This window comes from Carcharodon carcharias, chromosome 24 (assembly GCF_017639515.1).
Source record: "Carcharodon carcharias isolate sCarCar2 chromosome 24, sCarCar2.pri, whole genome shotgun sequence".
In the NCBI taxonomy this organism is placed as follows: Eukaryota; Metazoa; Chordata; class Chondrichthyes; order Lamniformes; family Lamnidae; genus Carcharodon; species Carcharodon carcharias.
Window position 1 is genome coordinate 26,877,090 of NC_054490.1, and position 24,615 is coordinate 26,901,704.

General features: G+C 41.5%; 1 pseudogene; it reads right to left on the reverse strand.

Moving 5' to 3' along the window:
• Positions 1-8,854: 8,854 nt before the first annotated feature.
• LOC121269375 overlaps positions 8,855-24,615 on the reverse strand; it is a 209,043-nt pseudogene continuing 193,282 nt past the window's right edge.

Below are 24,615 nucleotides of genomic sequence, written 5' to 3' on the forward strand. Positions count from 1 at the left end.
GACAATAATATTTAAAGTTCAAATTAATTGTTGTTTCATCTGATTTAATACGATATTGGATGTTCGGAAATGGAGGATGTAAACTGATATCAGTTGCAACTGTGCCTTGCTTTATAAGGTGCGAGAAATGAGGAAGTCATGTTCAGAGTAATGGACAGTTCACGAGGGTGTCGTATAGGCATCTTTCTTTCAGGATGCAGATTTTGTTGCAGAATCACAGGCATTCATAGGTCAGAAACGCTTTGGAGTTTGTGGTATGGTGTAGAAGGCAACTTTATTGTGAGGGTCGATGGAATGCAAAGTGAATAAGTGAGGAAAGCTATTGTGATTCTGTGTGGAAGCGAAAATTGGTGGGATCAGAGAGTAGGACATTAAATTAACAAGCCTACGAACTTTAATTCGCGATAGAGAAGAATCCTCTTCTTTGGAAAATAATAGAATACACATGCAAATGATTTCTATGGAAGGCAGCAAAGTATTCATTGTTTTATTTATTTTGTGTTCAATCGTCAGTTGTTTGCAGGGAGATATATGCCCCCTCACTCCGGGTGGAAGACCCGACTTTATTGAGGGTGCGAGCCAACCAGATCATGTGGCAGCTCTTCAATCAGGGTCAGGCAGAAAAATAATTTCATGAGTGCTAAAGAGTCTAGGTCTCACAATTGGCAGGAATATTTATTTTTCGTCACCTCAGGACAGAGAGGGTTTGGAAGAATTCAGGATTGCCTGGTGCAAATTCGGGATGTCGGGGGAAACACGTGTAGTGATAGAGGGGCGTGTGCTTTGGGGAGTGAGGTTGGCTCGTGGGAGTGGAGTGTGGGGATTGGCAGGTGGATACGGTAAAGCAGTCACCACCGGACCATTAGAGAGTTGGGGCTGTCATTCCAACTTAGAAGACAGATTCAGAAAGAGGAGCCACTTTCCGCTAGAGGCCTATTCCGATTTTTACAGTTTTCATCCACATTGCGAAATGCTTCCGCCAGCCAAATTATTGAGGCTGAGCTGGGAACTAATTGGGCACTTAAAGACTTCAACTGGGTAAGATCCGTCAGCTTGTCCGAGGCCATAACCCGCTCATTGTGGAAAACCGTTGGCAGTTCAGGTCTGCGGAAACCAAGCGTGTAGCTCATTTTTCCTATTTCAGACCCCGATCTCCACCAGCCCACCCAAAGATAATCACTGGCAGGGAAGCCAGGATCTCAGAATTTAATATTCATTATTTTACAACCATTCATAATCTTGCAAAGCAGAGATGTTGAACTTCGACCCTTCTAAAGTTCAGATCATATGTTACGAATTTACTGACACACACTTTATGAAACAACCCTCACATCACACAGAGAATCTGCTGAGATAAATCTCCCACTAGGTTTCCCCATCAAATAAGAGGTATATGCCGCCTGGATGAGTGAAATATTTGCCAAGTCCTCTCCCATAGTATCATTGAGGTGTTCCCTTGATGTGTTTGAAATGATAAAACTTGCCAGTAAGGACAAAATTTCCTGGTATGTCACAGAGCGGAAACATATGCATGATCCAGGCCCGCTTGTTCTTTGACGCCTTTTTACTGAAATGATACTAGGAAATATTGTTTTAATTGCTCAAGACTCCAAGAAATGCACTGGAAGCTCCACAATATAATTTTAATATTAAAAATAGATCACTACATTTCATCAATAACAATTGCGAACAAGGACATTAATGCATCTGCATGTTCATCTGTCAGTATCATGCCATCACCCCCAATTTGCCCTATGGATATATTTCCACTTTTCGACTCCGGACTGTAATTGCTAACATTGTGGATGGCCTAATATCCTACACTATTTTCCGTCTGATTTATGTAAAATGGCACAGTAGGTGACTAACCAACATGAGGTAAAAATAATACAAGTGCCCCTCCTCCACCAACCTTCACACAGGACTTAACTGAGGGTAACGTTATTTTTGTTTCTTTTTTTTTTAATGGCATTGGATCTGCACTAATCTAGGGAATTGGAGCACTTCTCAAAACACTTCTGAAGAGTGCTTTGCAGAAGGTTTTCAGGATTTGGGGAGGTCTGGAGGTGAGTTGATCTTCCTAGCATCTCTATCCTCTAATCTTCTCTTCTGGCGACACACTATATACATATATGGAGAGCCCAGAACCGTTTCTGGCTAATAGTAACACTCAGGAAGTTGATAGTGCGTGGATCCAGCAGTGGTAATGCCACTGAATGTCAAGTGCCGATGGTTGGATTCATTCTGTTTGGAGATTTTTATTGGCTTACACTTGTGTGGCGTGAATGTCACGTGGCACATGTCAGTCTTTCCTGCATATTTTCCAGAACTTGCTGAATTTGGACATTGACTGTTTCAGTATCTGAGGAGTCGTGATTGGAGCTCAACATTCATCAAACATCAGCGAACGTCCCCGTTCCTGTTCTTATGATTGAAGGGCATGATGACTTCGGGCAGCATTCCCGGTGCGATCATACTCGTTTTTGTTAATACCATGGCCTCGTGGTTGAAAAGATTGGGAACTTGCCCACGTTATTTAAATGTCTATTTAAATGCTGGTCGAGACAAATAATAAGCGGACAAAGGCCAAGCATATGGGCTGAAAGCAACAAGACGCCTTCAAGGTGGGAATCACGTCAGGTGTGAAACTATCTTTTTAAATTACAGACATCATGAGGCGAATTTGTCAACTGCAGCTGGGTGCAGAGCCTCAGAATAGTGCCAAAATTAGAAGTCCTCTCTCACAGTACAATCAAGCAACAGCCTGACATAGGCATCCTCATGGAATCATACAATACATATAATGGCCCAGGAGCCATTATCACTATCCTTGAGTGAGTTTTAACCCACCATATGGACAGGCCCCGCATAGGTGCTACACCGTCGTATATTTGCAGGAGGGACTTGCACTGGGAGTATGAAAAATCGATTCTTGACCCCATGGAGTTTCATGGCATTAGGTCCAATGTGCGGAAGGTAACCAACTGCTGATTACCAAGTGCCGTCCTCCCTCAGTTAATTAATTAGCACTACTCCATGTTGCAAAACAGTTGGAGGAAGCACTGAGGATGGCAAGGGCACAGAATGTGCTCTGGGTAGTTCATTAGCAAAACTGCTGACAGAGCCTGACGAGACCTAACTGGCATAGCTTTACGACTGGGTCTGCAGCAGGTGGTGAGGGAAAATCACACGACCCGATTCTCAGCAATCTGCTTGCAGCAGATGCATCTGTCCATGGCAGTATCAGTAGAAATGACTACAGCACGTTGTGGGAACAAAGTCCCACTGTCACATTGAGGATACTTCTCCATCGCATTGTGCGGCACTATCACGGTGTTAAATGGGATAGATTTTGAACAGGCCTAAAAACTGACCGGCCATCCTTGAGGTGCTGTAAGCCATCAGCAGTAGCAGATTTGTACCTGAGCACAATCTATAACCACATGGCCCGGCATATCCCACGTGGCACCATTATCATCACGCTAGGTGATCTACCCTCGTTCAACGAAGAGAGCAGGAGGGAATGACCGGAACAACACCATGCACATGTACAAATCGGGTGTTTACATTGTAGAGCAGTAACACAGCTCCACTTGCGTGCCAAACAGCATGAGCAGCAAATAACAGGCCTAATCAATTCCACAATGAACAGATCAGATCAAAACTCCGCAGTTCTGTCACTTCCAGTCGTGAATGTTGCTTGAAAAGCAAATAACGCAATGAAGGATCCACTTCTCAATTAACACCATCCTCAATGATAGAGGAGTCCAGCACATCAGTGAAAAGGACAAGGCCATTCCATTTTCTACACTTTAAAGGCAGGAGTGCCGAGTGGATGATTCATCAGTGCGTCCTCCGCAGGTGCCCAGCATCAGAGAAACAAGTCTTCAGTCGGTTCAGTTCACTTCACATCATTATCAAGAAAGAGCTGAAGGCTACGGGCTCTGACAACATTCCGGCAATAATACTGATGATTTGTTCTCCCGAACTTGCTGCACCCCTAGCCAAGATGTACCTGTGTATCTTCAACACTGGCAATCACCCAGCAATGTGGAAAATTGCCCATGTGTCTCGTGTACACACAAAAAAGCAAGACAAACTCAAAAGAGCCAATTACCCCATCAGTCTACTCTCGATCATGAGCAATGTAATGGAAGACCCTTCAGCATTTTTATCAAGAGTCACCTGCTTAGCAATAACCTGCTCACTGCCCAGTCTGGTTTTCGCCAGGGCCACTCAGGTCTGGACCTCATTAGAGCCTGAATTCAAACATGGGCAAATGGCTTCACTTCTGTGGTGTGGTGAGAATTACAACCCTTAATATCAGGGCAACATTTGACCGACTGTGGCATAAAGGGGTCCGAGCAAAACTCAAGCCAAAGGCAATCAGGAGGGAAACTGTCCACTGGTTCGACTCAGAAACTAGCATAACTGAGGGGGTTGTCCTTGTTGGATGTCAGTCATCTCAGCTCCAGGACATGACTGCAATGTTCCTGAGGGTAGCGTCCTTGGCCCAACAATCCTCAGGTGCTTCATCAATGACTTTCCTTCTATTATAGGGTCAGAAGTGGGGATGTTCGTGATATTTACACAATGCTCAGCACCATTCACGTCTCCATACATGCTGATACAGTCCATGACCAAATCCAGCAAGGCCTGGACATTATCCAGGCGAAGGGCTTACAATTTGCAAGTAACATTCGCGCTACACAAGTGCCAGACAATGGCCATCACCAACAAGTGAGAATACAAACACACCACCTTGATATTCAATTGCATTACCGTTAATGAGGCCCTCAATGTCAACTTTACGGGGATTAATATTGAGCATAAAGTGAACTCGAATAGTCATATAAGTGCTTGGGCTACAGGAGCAGGTCAGGTGCTAAGAATTGTGCAATGAGTAAATAAACTCCTCACTCCAAAAGACTGTCCTGCATCTACAAAGCGCAAGGCAGCAATGTGAGGGTTTCACTCCCAGAATTCCTGGCTTAGTGCAGCTCCCATAAGCCTCAATAAGGTTGACACCGGCGAGGTGTAAAAGAGCCCGCATGATTTGTATCACATCCACAAAGATTCACACCCTCAGCCACTGACGCACAGGAGCAGCCGTGTGAAACATTTATAACATAAACTGCAGCAATTCACGGATCCTCCTTTGAAAGCACCTTGCAAACCCATGGCCACTACCAAAAAGTAGAGCAAGAGAATGCAGTAGATTGGAACAGCACCAGCTGGAAGTTCTCTTCCATTTCGCTCAGCCACCAAAATGGGAATTATATCGCTGTTAAGTCACTGTCACTCTGTCAAAATACTGGAGTTATTTTCACCAACGCACTATCGGTGTACCTAGACCTCATGGAGCGCAGCAGCTCTAAAAGGATTCTCATGACGACCTTCTGAATGTCAGCTAAGAATGGGCAATAAATGCTAGTCCAGTCAGCGAAGCCCACAGCCTATAGATGAATGAAAAAATACTTAGAAAGTCATACGCCATTAGGTACACACTTCTTTTCCCTTCAAGATTCATTTAGAGCTCAGAGGATACTGCCAGCTGAGCGGTGCATTGTAAGGGTCTAACTTGACTTGCACGAGTTCATGGGGCTGGGTTGTTGGGCGTGGGGGAGGTGGTGGAGTTGTGAACACAGAATTTCTGTGGGTGTCGTGAGGTCGTATGGTGGCTACTGGTGGTTGTCTGAAGTCCAGGCTTACAAGTCGGAGTTACAGGTTGGAGTGGTGCAAATCCCGGTGTTTGTGCTGGAGTCGTAAACCCGGGCATTCGGATTTCTTGAAAGATTCGTGTGGTGTTGGGTCCTTGCGTGGGAGGCAGACACTCCTGTGGCATTCGTGGTCCGGGCAGACGTAAGTCAATGGTCTGTGCGCCTGGGGGCAGCGAGGTCTGAATCCACGAGGCATGTGTTGGAGCTCTGCGAGTTAAAGTTCAATCACAACATTTTTGACTATATTACTGCCAAACTCTCATAACTGCTAAATATATGTATTGATATCCGTCAGGTAGTGAATCTGCCTGCATTTCATTGAGTAAGACTTTGGACAAGAAGAAGCGGTTGACATTTAATCATCCTTGAAATGCCCTTTCAAGGTCGTAAATTTTAGCGGCAAAATGAAGAAGAATTCAAGACAGACGATCCATCCGACAGCGACCTATAAGAGGAACTAAAGTACCAATAATCGTCCAGTCAAAGCAGGGAATATGTTCCAAAAATGGACAAAGCTGTCATCAAGGAATTAATGATCAAGTTTATTTACTCATACTCGTCGAATCCCCTTTGACAGCCATGGTCAAAGTCTCATTCGTTATCATGCTTTGTCATTGTATCGGGCATACCCGCCAAAGGTGGTGCCACAGAGGTGCATTTATTCTGAAAGAATTTTCCCGTTGATCATCAAAATTGCATGCTGATCACATGACATCTAATGACGTTTGGAGATACGTTTGCAAGGCAAAGGAACTGAGGACAGCAAGGACACTTAATGTGTTAAGAACAGGGGAGATGAATACCTGTCAGAAAGGATATTGTGATACCACCACAACTGATTGAGCTGGTCTACTTATGAAGACCATATTTGCTAGATTGTGCTTGTTGCAGGTTGTGAGGGACAGAGCAGGATGGGAAAAAGCTGTTTGACCTGTCCATGATTAATCTACTAACATCCATGGATCTAGAACGCCCTGAATTCGATCGACTCAGAACAGGTAAAGCAGTTGAACGCTTGGCATTGCTGAAGACCTGTGGTTCATGACCACAAGATACATTTAATCACACAACTTGTAACCTCATCATCGGATATATTCTTCACTAAATAATTAAAATAAAGGCAGGGATCATTCCTGGTTAAATAGCAGTCTCAATCTGGCTAAACAAAAGCAAATCTATTATTTACTTCGATCATGGGATGTGGGCTTCGCTGACTAGGCAAGCCTTTATTGCCCATCCTGAATTGTCCTGCTTAGAGGGCTTTGAGATTCATTGCTATGGATCTGGGGTCACATGTAGGCTAGCCGAGGTAAGGGTGGCAGAGTTAAAGTACATTAGTCAACCACAGGTGTTTTAGGGACAATCAGAAATGGTTTTACAATCATTAAAGACTTTTAATTCCATAGTTTTATTGAATCCAAATTCCACCATCTGACCATTTTGGATACAAACCCTCGTCCCTGGATTACTAGGCGAATGACAATAGTCCTACGTCACTACATACTAGTTGCTCAGAAGTCCAAATAATGATAACTGAGATAGGTGATACTGCAACGAACAGAACAGCTCAAAAATATGCAGGCATGACACATCCAGTTATGAATCATTGTCAGCAATTAAATTTCTTATTGAAGAAAGCAAGTGTACAGTGCCAGGGGCACTAATCTTCAATTGTCGAGCAACACGACACTTCAACGAGAAAAAAAAAAGCTTAAACATTTGCTGCCATCTTAAGCCAGAGATTTTGAGTTCATCAGCTACCTCAGCTTGCATGTGAGTTTTGAAGATTTACAAATGCCTGTATTTAGCTAAATGTGTTTATTGCACTTGATGCCAGCAACGAGCTGAATGGACATGGAAAAAGAAAACAAATTGCACTCTAAAACCTTACTAGCCATAATTCTGAATAGTTCTGCACCAGAACTGAGAAGATGTTCTAGTGCAGCTCCAACAGCGGCATACACACGGCAACTTGGAGAAAACGCCTCTCCGGTGTGACCTGTCCACTGAAAGCTAGACCAAATGTAACTGAAAAGGTATCTCCCCATCAACCATTTCTCAATCATCAAGACTGTGTCACGAGGCATCGATGGCATGGCTATCGAGCAGCATTTACAAAACAACAAATTGCTCTGTCTTTGTTTGCTGTCAAAGTCACTCGAATTCTGACTTGGATAAAACATAGGTAAAAAAAAAACACAATCCAAGATGTTAGGTGCAGCTGAATGCCCTTGACAGGGAAGGGGGAAGGATGGTGGCGGGTACGTTTGACCGTGTTTGGCATGAAGGAGCCCTGGTACAATTAAAGTGAATGGAGATCAGGGAATCGTCTAACTGGATTCATTTGCTGACCGGATTATTTCCGAAACTTAGGAAAATTGAATTTTCGAGCTCGATTTCATCGCTGCAGTATTTCATCACAGAGCTGTTCCAGATCCAAACACCTTCAGTTGTTTCATCAACAATATTCGCTCCATAATAAGGAGAGAATTTAGGACATTAACTACTGATGACAGTCTGTTCAACGCCAGCCGACTTCCTGAAGTAACAAAAAGCTATAATTTTTTTGGTTTACTTGCAGGAAGGCCTGGGCAATATTCTGCTTTTCGTTGAAAACTGACAATGAACATTCGAAGCATCCAAGTGCATGACAATGTCCATCGCGCAACGAGATGCCTTAAACTTGCATGATCATATTCAAGGCAATTTCCATCGATACATCATGAAGAAGCAGCATCTTGCAGAGTCACCATTGAGAAAACACTTACCTTGCCCAGACATCTGCATCCGCTGGCTTAAGTAAACGTCAGAAGCTAGTAAACCTGGGGCCAAGGACTCACCTCCAGTTTCTCCTAATCCTCCACTTCAAATACAACGCGAAATAATGAGGGTAATGCCATAGTTTGCACTTGCCTGGAGAGTGTGGTTCCAAGTTTCCTTGCTAAATATATAGTTCAGACTGTTTGTTGCTCTCCCCTCTTTACTTCTGATATTTTATTTTCTGATACCAATTTGCACAACCTTTTTGATATTCAACATGTATGATGCATACCCTGAATAGAAAATATGATAAAATATCACCTGTTCGCCTGCTGCTGGCATCTAGTTTTGTTGATGATAAATTTGCAATGATTCTAGAGCTGATTAAGCGTGTTTTGAACTGTTCAAATGATCATCTTTGCTTTTGTTCTGCACACTCCTTGGATCTGATTGACACACTGTATTGTGTGGCAGCCCATATGTGGCAAAGTAAACAGCAAAAAAGACAATATAATTATCTGATCCAAAGGAAATATTGACGATTACTGTGTTCAAATCGATCCTTAATTAAAATGCCTCTTATCCATTCCCAGTACTTCTTTGGCAATTCAATATGAAGACATAGAACTTCACGTTCCGAAAAACTTAGGGAGAAATGTAAATGGAAATGTTGTCTATAGTGCAAAATTGGAAATACTAGATGATTTTCGATGACTTCCATGCAAAATAAATCAGGTTGCTTGTGTAGGGGTGGATTTACAGAATCACAAGTTTTACACTGTGGTTAATATTAAATTCTGAAGTTCTAATCATGTCTAACGGCTAGAAAATGCAAAAAGGTTTTTGCCTAGTGAAATACATTAAGGTTATAGAAACCAAGGCCTCTTTGAAAACTAAACTTGAAGTTGGCAATAAATGCGCCCATTCCCGATCCCAGGGAACCTTAAGATTTGATGCCATTTTGGTCATTTTCCTTCTGAATTTCATCACCAGCCTTCATATCAGACACCTAATGTGCCTCCAAAACTGGATGTTTGGACTACGTTGAGCGATACCAGAATGCTGTTATAAGGAACGTAGGGTTCATACTGTACAAATGTTTAACACGCCAAAAGTCCGTACAGAAAGCCATGTGGAGTTTCAATAATTTATTTGTTACGACAAATACTTCTCTCCCTGTTTTTCATCCATGAATGTGTGTTCCTACATTATAAGCACTTCCCTGGAATCCACAAGAAATGCATCGCCACGCTGTAAAAAAATTTGAAACGCATCTCTGACAGTGAGATGATTTCATAAATTAGCCTGATTTAGACTTAGTTATAGCCGCTCTACTACCCACCGATGCGGCCGTTGCATGGATGTGTTGCAGGATGCGCTGCTGCAAGTCACAAATATTTCTTCTAAAGCGCTTTGCTCCCTTCAAAGTTGTGAAAAAATGAAGAGCAAAAGCAACAAGGATCTCCAAATAGCTTCAATCCACACTCATCTTCCCTCGGGAAGAGATGCCCGTTGTGTTCTTGTGTTCTTCCCCAACACCGCCCCCCCCTCCCCAAGATTGAATCAATAAGTGGCATTGGACAACTGACTTCATTTCAGGTAAATGTGATTGAAAGACATGGTCGCTGCCCTGTTGATGGCACCATTGAAAGTGCAAACAATTTACATATTGGAAGAATGCACTTTCAAATGACTTAATTTCCCAGTTTTTACGCATTCTGCTGCTGAATGCAACTCGATTAACATTCCATCATCTCATTCAAATAAGCCGTAATGCTCCCTAAGATACGTCACTCATCCCAGAGGCATGAGGGATGCAAATTCCATGTAGATCCATCTTATTAAGAACCTCCTCAGCCCATGAGATCCCTACTAATAAGTTATCAAGAATACACATAGCGAGTGTTCTGCACTGCCTATTTAAAATCACATTCTGTCAGCCTTGCTTACTTATTTATGTGGAAACAGACATCCCTACCTTGTTTGGATCTGGAATATATATGGCCTGCATATCAAAGCCACATTTGTTCAGCCCGGGTCTCTTGCACATCTCCTTTACTATCTTTATCATACTTCTCAGAAGAAGAAAACAAATGCATTCCCCTCTAAATTTGAACACACATCCGGCTTTAACATATATCATTCAATTGTGAACAAGTAGGCCCTGTGCTGAGAGGGTTGTGCATATTCGCAGAATGATCCAAAGCACTTCAGAATGAATGAACTGCACTTGAATTACGTTCCGGGTTATATTGCATTTAAACAGAGGCGGACTTTTGTGCAAGCACAAGCATCGATCCTGTAGTCAATCGTGAGATAATCAGTTGGCTCAGTTGCTTTATGTCGGTGCTGTTTAAACAATATATATGTTCACGACCATCAGCATATTCCTCACATAGTGTCAGAGGATGCTTTGTCATTGATGCTCATGCAAATAGAGACAGAACATAAGTTTCGATTTTAATCCAGATTACGACCCCGATGTCAGTATAACAATCACGAGTACAGTCTGGGAAGCAGCCAAATATAGGGGGTGAGATACTTGAATAAGGGATAACAACATACGAACATTGTCAAATAAAAATAAAGCAGAGGTACGCAATTTGGCCACCTAAGCACGCTCCACCATTCAATACCATGCATGGTTGTGGCCTCGTCTCCACATCATTGTCTGCAGGCCCGCCACCTTCCATGTTTTGTAGTCCCTGTCAATCAGAAAACTGTGTGCCTTATTTTTTTGAATACTTCAAATGACTAAGGCTCCTCTATTATCCTTTTGAGGTAATAAGGAATTCCACCTTCTTTCATTGCATTTCCTTCTGTTTCCTTATTTTGAAACAGTGAAACCTGGATCTAAATTCAAACTCAATGGGAAACATCAACTCATTATTTACCCTGTCAACCCCATACAGTGTCTTATATGCTTCAATAAAATCAACGCTTATTTTTCAAAATTGCAACGAATGTAATCCCAACCTTCTCAACACTTCTTAACCAGCTAAACCTTATCCCAAGAATCTCCGAATCAACCTTAAGTGAAATAAAACCTATTCAAGTATATCTTACTGGCTCTTGATTCAGGTTGAGCAAAACTGATTACAGTACACTGGATGTAGTCTATCCAATGACCTGCACTGTTTTATCAATACTTCACGACTGTCTCATTTATTCTGCATTGCCCTTGTAATAAAGGACCATATGTCATTTGCTTTACGAATTACTTGCTTTACCAGAAAGGGGTGACATGATTGCGATTCACCTGCAATTATACGAATGCCCCACTGGGCCTTAACATTCTGCAGCCTCTTTCCGTTGAAATATGTTTTTGCCTTGCCTGTTCTTTCTGTCAAAGTGCACAACCTTATATTTGTCCACATCATGTTCAATGTATCAAATATGTTTCCAATTGTTATGCTCTCCACATATTTTAGTGTCTGCCTCAAATTGTGCTGGCCTATCGACCTTGCCTTACATTTGGCTTTGGCACAGTTGCCCTTTTCAGGCACATATTTAATACTCATCGGCAATTGTTAAGGCCTTAACATGGATTCCTCTTTCAGTCCAGTAGTTACACATGACAACTTGAAATGACCCGTTTGTGTTGAAATACCTCTATCCATGCTAGCATATCACCGGCTAATTATGTGTCCTTATTGCAATAATAAAGGAGAATGCTGGAAAATCTGAGCAGCTCTGCCTCAGAATTAGATTCATTCCTAGTCGAAACATTAAAACATTAATTCTGTTTCCCTCTCTACAGATTCTGCCCCCTGCTGAGCTGCCAACTTTTTATTCCTCGACGTTTTCATATTTCATTTAAGATTTCTAGCGTCTGCAGATTTTGCTTTTATTGATGTCCTGATCGAATGAATTTTGAAAAGCCAATTTAACTAAAACTTCAGCTCCGGCTTTATCCACCCTGCTTGTTACATTTTCAAAGTAATCCAACACATATGTAAAACATGAGTTCCCTTTCACAAGAATGTGTAGCATCTGCTGGATGGCATTATTATTTTCGAAATGATCTGCTGCTATTTCCTTAGTAATGTGTTCTAGCAGTTTCCAATGAAACACAATAGATTAGCAGACCTATAGATTCAATGTTTGCATTCTCGGTTCTTTGCTGGAACATGTAATTTGCATTTTCCTGTTTTCAAACCGCTAGAAACTTTCTAGAATTTCCGGTTTATTTGAAAGATGTCTACCACTATTGTGGTAGAAATGTAGAATTATTTCTGCAGCCGCTTTTATTTAATTCTTAAACTGACGGATATCAGGCCCAGGAAACTCAGTATACAATTCCATTAGCTATTCCTCTTTTTTTTAGAGTTAGGAACATTTTTTATTAGACACCACTCCCGAATTAGTCTGGTCCCTGATGGCTTCCAGTATGTATTGCACGAAAATGCTGTCCTCATTACATTCCATGAACTCATCCTAAAGCGTACAAAAGGCAATCTTGTTTGCCCAAACGATGTGAAGTTTCGAGTCACAACGTTTATTGCAATGCATTTTTTCCAAGCCTCAGTATTTGTTCAAGTGCAGATTGTACTATTATGTAGCTGCACTTGCGGTGGCAGTGAAGGGTGCGGGTGGAGCGGGTAATTCTGAGGGCGATGAGTGGGTGGGAGCAAGAAACCAACCCTACCAGTCACTTCATTAATTTGAGATTCACGATTTCCTTCACACAGATCTCCTGAAATAAGAGACCATCTTACTGCTGTAAGCATCTGAATGTATATTAGTCGTGATATCCCAGCCGCTTTTCATTCCATTTTGTCATTTTAAATCTCAAAAAACTCTGGATCTTTACTGTCAAACCTGGGTTAATTCTAGCCACGTTTCTGTAATAGCTATTACATTATAGTCATTTATTCTTATTTGTTCTCTTATTTCATCCATTTGCCTACGAAAGTTGTGAAAGTCAGATGCAGAGCCTGTCATTTGTTTTGTTTTAACCGATTAGACCTAACCTGACTTATTTTTTTTAGTGTTATCAAATATTCGCAGGCTTTATCGCTCACTTCTACGCTCCAGTATCATTAATTGATTCATTATCTGCTCAATTGCATTTCCTTTCTCATTAAGTCTGTGATCTCTCCTCAGATGAGCACCTCCCAACCGTAATATTTTGAATGGCTGCTTTCAAATTGGATTCACCGATTAATCAGAACATTAGTCTGAATGTGTTTCAGGAGAAGGCCGACACTATGTTCGATTACCCATGGAACTGTTGCCAGTTAACTATGAATCAAATGTCTAAGCTCCCACGCCATGTCTTGATTCAATGCATCTAACTCTGATCTTATTTACACTAATCAAATTTGCTCTTGGTTCAGTTAGAAGGGATTTTTGATTCCGAGGGATGAATACATTGGAATTGATAAGTGCCCTGCCTCGTGCTAAAGACAAAGTGCTTTTGAAGATATTTCTTTGAATACAAGTACAAACGCCATTTATTTTTGGCTTACTTTTTAAAACAGCACTGAAATAAGCGTCCCTGCTCACTTTTTCCTGAGCAGAAAGGAATAATGTTTTTTAAATAAATGTGATTAAAGCACAGCAGGATTGACAAAGCCACATTAAAATCATGTGTGCTTTAAATATTCTTCATGCTTTCCGTGGCCTGCAAATTCTGAGCTCCTGGGCGGCAACCTGTTGATAGTCCAATGTTGCTCATGCAGTCCAGTGACTACCGGGCACTCTTCCCCAATGCACGTTTTCCCATTGAGTACCCTCTGAATTATTGATCACCCACTGACAACTAACCAACTAACCATTCCGCAGCCACCCGAGCCCAACTGACCACGCTCACCGATCACCTGACTCCCTTCACTAGCCAGTCGACTTCCGAATAACGACCCCACCAACTCGCCAACATCGCTGATCACCCAACCCGCACCAGTGACCAAGTGAAAACGTCCACCACCTGAACAGACACACAAAGCTAAATCTGCCCAATTTCCTAAAGAAAAATTAAACCATGCCCCCTCTGATTTATTAAGTTGGATCGACAGTTAATCTTGCCAGTCTATCTGCAGCTGTTGCCATAAAAAATAGTCGTGCCTTCTTGACTTCCAATTTTGAGACACAACCTTCTCAACTTCACTTGATCTACGTTGGTCTCACCTGGTGTCATTCTGAAAGTCAGGTGAGAAGGTGGGGGTGGTGGGGAGGGGGTATTCATTTCAAGGTAACTAGGAGCGGAATCGCAACCTGACTCTGATTGCCACTCCATGGGCATTATGCTTCATTGGCTCTGCATGATTCTTTTGCAAATTTTCTCTTTTTGCAATTACGGTTACTGCCAATTATATAGAAAATGAAATTAGCAGTCGTGACCTTCAGAGATCGTAAAGTGCTGATGAGTGTTTGTGTTTTATTTCATTTAGACTGTATTCAATTAAATTAAATAAAAATATAGAAATATTAAATTTTAATTCGAAACTCTAGAAGTGGGATTTTCGCTGTGGCACAAAGTCAAGGAAAAACATTTGTTAAAGGGACTTTCCTTGTAGCCCAGATCAGAAAGAAGCTGCTGACTAAAAATAATTCGTTAAATACTTGTTTTATATTTAAGGACCGCTTAGAGCAGCGGTAAGTATAACTTTGAATCTGTTTGGTGATTTTCTTTTTGCTAATGAATGGCGGTTAGCCCCAACAAACATCTTCTCAAAATCAGTCGAGGTCAAATAACTATGCCCATCTTAACAACAGTAAAATTCACAATAATATATCGTGGTCAGTTAAAATGTCATCAGATAATAATATATTCAGTAACACAGTTTGCCTGATTAATATCAATGTCATCATATTTGAAATGCCTATCCTAAACGTTGACCTCACTCACCTGCATTGTTAAGGCAGAAAAAGTCCAAGTTGCGTTACCAAACTCACCTTTACACATAGGACATCTTCTTACTGAAAAAAAATAACAGCATTAATACACTGCATGATATCAGAAAAAAAAAAATTCATGTTGATTTCAAAAAAGAGTATAATAAAAGAAATGGACGTTGCAATCACTATTCGCTTAATGAATTAGCTGTAATTGCTAATGACATACTGCACTTAATCTTAACGCTAACCTTATTGAAAATATGCAAATACAAGCTTATGTCGTTGATCGTAACTAACAGTTGTACACATTCTGCATCATATCTGCTTTCTCTCAACTAGTATGAGTGCATTGATCACAGGGCACTCTTACAATATCATTAGGGACTAGTAATATTTAATCCAAAGGAAGCAAGAAAATAATCAAATCCCACTTACCTATTAGCGCTGTAAAGCCACAAGATTCCATGGTTTTAAACTGAAAACATATAGATTACTATACATAATGAGAAAACAGGAAAAAAATAACCTCTAGAATATATTTTTTATAGTTTAATGTTCATAATTAGCATGCGGTATATTTGAATTAACAGGTCAACTGTGGTTGAACGCATCCAACTGCACTTCAACAGGCAAATATGACCAAATCATACCAACAGGTTTATCAGCAATGGAACCAGGCTTCAGGGGCTAAAGTGAGTAAGGCAATCTCGTTAAACATCTGTCTCTCTCAATCCTCAATTTCGAAGATCTAGATTCGGAATTCCGTCAAATACCATTCCACTTTGGTCTGCATCAACTGGTGCTCATCTCCCGATGGTTCACCTCTTTAACTAAGATGATGTTCCACGGGATTTGCAAAGCAAAACTACCGACACAAATTATTTGTATGATTACACTTATGATGAAAAAGAAAAGCTTCACAAAGCTGGCACTGCCAAGACATTCTCATAAAATGGCCATATATTTATCCGTAGCTACATATTGCTGCCAGAGTGATTCTGATGCGTAAATGTCTCACGATGGAACAATTCACCTGACACGATTTTACCAGCTTGTCAGGACTTTCTTGAGCCATAATTGCCCAGAGCCTGTAAAAGATGCTGAGGATTCTTTGTGTTCAATAAACCAAAAGGACTCTTTATTGCAACCAAAGCCTTTTATTTCCAGGAAATACGCAAAATACTGAAAACAGTCAAATGTCTTCAGATCTACCAATCCATGATGAAAGAGGTTTTCAGAGTTCCTTGAATGTTCTGATGGAAGTTATCTCTAAAGTCCATAACAAATCACCTCCTTGCAATTCAGTAATTTGAAAACAGTGTCGGAATCACGTCTCCAGTTCGCCAGCTAACTTAACCCATATGCTGCTTCACGATTCCCTGTTTTCTAGCATGACTCTATTAAAGAAACATGGATAAGCTCCTGAAATACAATTCTCTATTCGGTGTTCTGTCAATGACCAAAACCTTTAGTTTCCTCGACTTCTCAAGCACACTCTTCCCAGAAGTAAACACAACTAAAAATGTAAACAAAACCATTAACTAGGTATTTAGCACAACATCGGGACTACATCATGGACTGTACCTGAGCCAATCAAGATAATTGGCAGATGTGGTAAATTAATCTCCTTAGCTGTCTCTCACTCTCATGACCATCCCAATTGGCTTTGCTTAGATTAAACTTCAGTCTGTCACCGTGCTTTTTGTTTAGCTTTTCAACAATATTCAGAATTCCTTTACACAGGGCCTGCCCCATCGTGTCAAAGAAGACAAGGAATGGTCTGTTTGCTCTCCTGCAAGGAAGTAAACACGTGAAAAGTTAGTTTATGTATATTGTGTTCTGATCTGTCATTAAAGTTAAAACCATCTCTTCAACATGCATCTCAGAACTGCCAATGAATTACCAAACTGAAATATGGCAAACTGAGGAAATGATGATTCAAATTCTTGTCAGAACCCCCGCATATTTAACTGCTGTCAAACAGCATGTTATGAGGTCCTAAATCTGGTCATAATCATATGGAGGGTTCTAGTAAAGTTTAATCTCGCCCTTTGATATTTTCACGTGGAGTTCCTCTCCGTGCATGTTATTTGAAAGTGCTGATTCACAAGCATTTATTTGAGTGCAAAATTAAAAAGAAATCATGCACGGTTACCTGGGTGAAATATGGTGATATGTCTCTGAGCCCTGGTAGTAGCTCACATTCCACAATCCTGTAGAAGGACCTGGAAAGAGTAATTATGCAGAATACAGAAATAAACGTTAAAGGTAAATGCGAAGGTAATGAAGAGGATGCTAGTGAATTCCCCGTATTGGACCAAGAACACGGCCAAATTAACTGAAAGCTCACCACAGTGAATGGAGAAAACTAATGAAATTATGTTATGGCAGAAATGTAACCATGGAATCTGCTCAATTGTGTTAACACACATTCACGTCAGAGAAGGACAAGTGCCACGCTAATTAGGCTGCAATGCAATGCAGTTCCAGTCAACTGATGTCTTATAAGGCAGATTCTTCATCCTTCCAGGATACTACGCATGACTTGACGAGGGCTAAGAAGAAGCTGATTGGACCTTATTCGTTCAGAATGTTCCTGCTGGCTAATTAAAATTCCACAAAGGATCGCAATTCAAAAGAAGTTAATAGGTGATTGGCGTCGTGCCTAAACAACAACGGCACAATGTTTTAGTAAAACGTAATTTTCAAACTCGAACTCGAACTGAGGAAGTGTCTAGATGTTTAACTCTCGAATTGCAAACCGGCTGACACACTCTTAAGTAACTATTTTAACATTATTTCCTCTGGTGCACACAAGATACGACAATCAGTTCACTACAACACAGTTACCCTTCACGATTTCGAATTAAATTAGCCTCCTCTTCAATGCATTCAGCTTGTCCGTTGTGTTTCCAATCGAATCCAATGGAATTTATATTGATAGACATCCCAATTGCTTCACTTCGGCGAGGATGGACTTCACTCTGTCTGGAATATTTTCACATCCTGCCCCATTCATCCAGCCCCCACTCCGCAGCTTCCACTCTCCGCCGTCCCCTTCCCCTTCCTGCTCCACCTCATCGCCCACATCAACAGGCGCTTTGGTGCACCACCGCCGGCGACTTCCCCGCAAATCATATGCAATCCTAACTCAGATCGAGGTAACTTCTCCAATTTAGTTACGTAGTCGGTCGGTAAATCTCTTCTAAAGAGCTCTGGGTGTGCACAGAAACGATTCGGACTGCTGCTGTTCAAATGTTTGGCTGGCAATCGCCTTGTTAGTGACAATTGATGATAGGCAGTAAATGTTGGACTTGGAATCAATGTTTATACTCCATGTATTTCCGTGCATTACTTTCCTCTGTAATAAATTTCTTCTCCACAGATTTATGCTCCTTCAATCAGAATTCACATTCAATCTATCAATTGGCCTGCAAATGTAAAAAAAAAACTATTGTTTATTTTTAAAATTGTGACAAAAATTTCATACGGCCTACGAAGTATATAACTGTTGTTGGTTAAATTATTCATTGATCTATTTTTATGCAATTGTGCGGGTTTATGTCTTACCAAGCCAGATATCTGTTTTATCTACATAAAATTCGTAGGTCGTGTCTCCATCTACAAGACCTGGAGTATCAATAAATATCACGAGGTTAAAAGTCTTCTGTTTACATGCTCTGATCTCGTTGGCCAGGTACTTTGTAAATCTGTGGAAACACAGAAAAAGTGCCATCAGAAGCCAAAGTATCATTCTGTGCTGGCTTTTAAGAATGTGACTTTGTAGTTCATTTCCTGGCATTTGTACGACCAAAGGGTTTCATTTACAGATGTCTTTCCTTTTATTGTGCATTATTTCAAATCACAAAATTGATGTACACTTTGGAGATGTCTTATAATAGATCAGATTGATACAACATATAAATAAACCCAAAACTATTACGCAAACTCTACTCTTTTTCAGACTTTTCCTGAAGTTTTGTTTTTAGTTTGTTAGATCAATAGTAATGCATAAAAACGCGAACACTATTAAAACCTGTTCTGGATTCTGTAAAACCAATGTACTGACTCACTGACAAACCACATAAATTCCCCCACCCCAATAAGACCACCAACACCCTTCCAATGCCTCCACAGGTTAACCACCCCCCACAGCAAACACCCAGTGAACACCAGCACGTCCGGAAAGCACTTCTATTTCTCTTCATGACTTCCAGCTGATTTAATACTGCACCTCACTAGAACGATGAAAAACTTAATTCCAGTACTGCCATTTTACCCATTACCCCTTTGCTTTGATGTACTCTCCTATGGAAGATGCGGTGGAAGGATTTTAGACTTGTCATCTATAGTTCAACCACCTCCATGAACTCGCCTCTCACTAAATCTGTATTGTGCTTCTGGCTAAAGATCTTCCAAAACTTATGTCACCCATCAATTCTAATATTTACTAATATCATATATTCACTGACTCACTAATGAATCAGGTACCTTCAATTTCTTGGACATTCAACTCTGGAGCATCGTTGATTTTACATATAGCATACAGGTTTTATAGCACAGTCTCTGCATTTAGGTTGCATGGTGAAAGCTACTTCTTGTAACAAAAATTGTTGACTGAATAAACTTAATGTGCATTGATAATAAATTGTGACTGAATTGTTTATACCCCCACCAGTTTCTATTTTAGATTTTTTTCAATTAGAATTTGAATTGGCTCTAATATGTTAGATCCCTTCAGACCCAATTGATTCCATATTGCTTGCAGTGTGACTCCAACCAAGTTGTAGCTTCTGTTCGATTTATTTTCTATGCAGGTCTCATATATTTCCTATTTCACAATAATTCACCTACACCCACTCAACCCCTCCCTTCTATTTCGCATGCAAGGTATATTGACATATTTTACTAAATGAAATTAGTGTTCCTTTAGTTAATGCTCATTTAATTTCTATTCAATTCCGAATACATTTCCAATTCCACTTTAAATTCCTTAATTCGTTTGTATTATCTTGTTTATTCAATATAGAATAGTTATAATTTTGTTTCTTTAACATTTGGAGATTCCTGGCCCACTTCCTTCATCTCTAATTTTCCATTACAACTTTTATGCCCTGTGCAACGTTTACCATGCTGGCTATCTCTGATTATTCAATCTGAGCTACATTGAAATTTCAGATAAACTATATATTCGATTATGAGGGTCCGGCCATGTACACCATTATAATTTAGGTGTGATAGCATTGCTTTTAGTAGGGAGTTGTAAGGTTTTAAAACAGCGACAGTGAAGGAACAGCGATGCATCTGCAGGTCAGGATGGTGAGTGGCCTGGAAGGAGAGATCAAAGGTGGTTGTTCATGGCGTTGTGGTACTGAAGTTGGGCAAGTACTCCACAAATCCAGCATATAATGCCACGCCATGGCAGACTGTGGAACTTGAATTAAATAAAACTCTGGAAGTAAAAATCTGATGGCGACCATGAAACCGTTCTTGAATGATCTCTAAAACCTTCAGATTCAATAATGTTCTTTAAAGAAGGAAATCAGGCACCCTTACCTGATTTGTGGTACATGTGACTCCAGACACACAGGAGCATGTTCACTCTAAATCCTCTCAACAATGGCTCAGAAAACCACTCAGTTGTATCAAACTGCTACGAGGTCTCAAAAAACCAATGGAATTAGAGGGACCACACGACCACGACTTTGGCATCAGAAAAGACAACTGCATTCTCCGTTCTATCGACCCTGCAAAGTCCTCCTTCCTATCTTCCTTGGGCTAGTGACAAAATTGGAATACATTTCTCACAGGCTAGTCAAGAAACAGCAATAACATAATAATATTCATGGAATCTTAAGTGACGGATCATGCCCCTGTCACCACCATCTCCATTCCTACATAGGTCCAGCACCACCAGCACGACCGATGCCACACTGGTGGCGGCAGGGTGGAATGTATTCGGGAGGGAGTTGCTGTGGCATTCTTCAACACCGCCGCTGGCCCCCATGATAATATCATGACATCAGACCAAACATGCCCAAGCAGACCGCCTGCTGATTTCCACGTACTGCCCTCCATCAGCTGATAAATCAGCACTTCCCCATGTTAGACACCAATTGGAAAAAAGAACTGTTTGGGGCAAGAGCACAGAGTGTACTCTGAGTGAATGTCTTCAATGTTCATCACCACGAGTGGCTCGGGAGCCCCACTACTGGCTGGGCTGAGCTCGTCCTAGGAATATACTTTCTAGATTTGGCTTGTGCCAGGATTTGAAGAAACCAACAAGAGGGAAAATCATATTTGACCTGATCCTTACAAAACTGACTGCTGCAGATGCATCTGTCCATGACAGTATCAGTATGAATGAGTACTGCACATGCAATGGGGAGGCAAAGTCCCGAATTCACATTGAGATTACCATCCATGGTGTTGAGTGGCTCTACCACAGATGTAAATCTGAAAGGTTTTGAACTGTTCTAGCAACTCAAAGCTGGCCATGCATGAGGCGATGGCGCCAAAACCTTCAGCTCAAACACAATTGGTAAACTCTGGGACAAGCATATCACACATTCTATCATTATCTTCAAGCCACGGGATCAATCCTGGTTCAAGGAATAGTGCAGGGTGCATGGCAGGCGCAGCACCAGCCATACCTAAAAAATTGAAGTGTCAACGTGCTGAAGCAATAAGACAGGACTGCTGGCTTGCCAAGTAGCATAAGTAGCAAGTGCCAGACAGAGTTAGGTGATCCCATTGACAATGGATCATTACTAATCCCTGCAGACTGACCACATCAAGTCCTGTTAAACATCCCACTAGAGGAGGAGCCTCCGCAAACATATCCATCCTCAATTATGAGGGACCCCAGCACATGATTGCAAGAAATAAAGGTGAAGCTTTTTTGGAATCTTCCGCCAGGCATTCTGAGTGAATGAGCAATCTCGACCAGATCCGGAGGTCCTCAACATCACCGATGCTTGCAGGCAGCCAATGTTATTCATTCCACGTCTTACCTTGAAATGGCTGAAGGCACTAGATACTGAAAAGGCTTTGAGCCCAAAAATATTCCAGCAGTAGTAATTAAGGCTTATCTTCGAGAAACTTGCATCCCTAGCTATGCTTGGTTTGACAAGTGGAAAGTAACATTTTTTGCCACAAAAATGCCAAGGCAATGACCATTTCCAGCAAGAGGGATTCGAGCTACCGACCCTTGACTGCCAATGGCATTACCATAATGATTCCGCATTATCAATATTCTAGAGGATACAATTAACCAGAGGCTGAACTGGTCTAACAAGATAAACACTGGTGGGTAAGAACAGGTCAATGGCTAGGAATCGTGCAATGAATAATTCAACCCGTATTTTCTCAAAAGCTGTCCAACTCATGGCTCCAATGCGCAAGTCAGGAGAGTGATGAAAAATCCTGGGGGTAAGCAGCTCCTACAGCACTCAATAATCTTGACACCAAAGACAACAAGGCAGCATGCTTGATTGGCAGCATAACCAGAAACATTCACTCTCTCCATCACCGATGCATAATGACATTTTTATGTCCCAGCTACAAGATGGACTGCAGGAATTTTGCAAGGCTCCTTATACCGTGCCTTCCAAATCCACGAGCAACACCATCTAGAAGGACAAGGACAGCTGAATGATGGGAACAGCATCGCGTGGCATTTCCTGTTCAAGTCACTGATCACCCGGAATTTGAAATATATTGCAGTTCCTTCAATGTCGCTGGTTAGAATCCTACAAATCCCTACCTAACAGCCCATCAGGTGTGCCTACTCCACATGTACTGCAACCGTTCAAGCATGCAAGTTTCCACCATTCCCTCAAGGGCAATTATGCATGGGCAAGAAATGTTGAACCAGCCAACGAAGCCCACAACCTGTGCATTAAAATATTTATTTGTTTTGCTTGTCATTCTACTGTTTGGCACTCGTGGATTTGGAAGATGCTGCCTAAGGAGCCTTCGTGATTATCAGCAGTTCACCTTGTCGATGTTAGACACTGCTGCTACTTAGTTCCGCTGGTGGAGGGGCTGAAGATATATGGATCTGTTGCCATTCAACGGGCTGCTTCCTTCCGGCTGATATCAAGCTCCTTCACTGCTGTTGGGTCTGCAGTTATCCAGGAAACTACTGTGTTCCATAAAACTCCAGAGGTGTGCCTTGTAGATTGCAAACACATTTTGGGGAGTTGCCAGTTGGGTTTTTCGCTGCAAGTTTCCTTGCATCTGACCTGATGTTACAGGAAAAGTGTTTATATAGCTATTCGATCTCAGTTTATGGCCAATAGAAACGCCAGGAATGTTCAACTTGCGTGATTCAGTGATGGTAATGACATTCATTGTCAATGAGCGGTGCTCCTTCAATGACACTTGTGAAGCTCGAAAGTTATAGTCCACTTGTCAGCCCAAGCCTCAATCTTGCCCATATCTTATTTTGTTTGGACATTGACTGCATAGTACCTGTGGTGTCATATATATCGTGCCAAACATTGCACAATCATAAGCAAACATCCCCGCTTTGGACATTAGGCTGGAGTCATTGTCTTTGATGAATTAGCTGAAGATGTTTTGCTTTACAACACTTACCTGATGAACCCTTGCAGTGATTTTCTGGAAGTGTGAGGATAGACCTCCAGAAAACACAAGCATCTCCCTTTGCGATTGTTATGGATACAGCCATGGAGAGTTACGCCAATGCCAGCAAACCCCCTCCCCCCCACCCGATATCCATTGACTCCTGTCTTGGAAGTGCTCCTTGACCCAACAGTCGCTCAAATGCATCCTTGATTTCAAGACCTGTAACGGTCACCTTGCAACTGGATTTCACCACTTTTCCCCTTTTTTAGAAATGTGCTGTGATGAGTTCAGGAGATGAGTGGCCATGGCCGAACCTAAATTGGCACCGGTGAGCATTTTACATACCATAAGACCGTAAGAGATAGGAGCAGAAATTAGGCCATTCGGCACATCGAGCCAGCTCCACGATTCAATCATGGCTTATAAGTTTCTCAACCCCATTCTTCCGCCTTCTCCCCATAACCTTTGATCTCCTCACCAATTAAAAATCTATCTATCCTGGTCTTAAATACACTCAATGACCTGGCCTCCACAGCCTTCTATGGCAATGAATTCCATAGATTCACCACTCGCTGGCTGAAGAAGTTTATCCTCATCTCTGTTCTAAAGGTCTTCCCTCTACTCAGATGCTGTGCCCTCGGGTCCTAGTCTCTCCTACAAATGAACACATCATTCCCATTTCCACTCTATCCAGGCCTTTGAG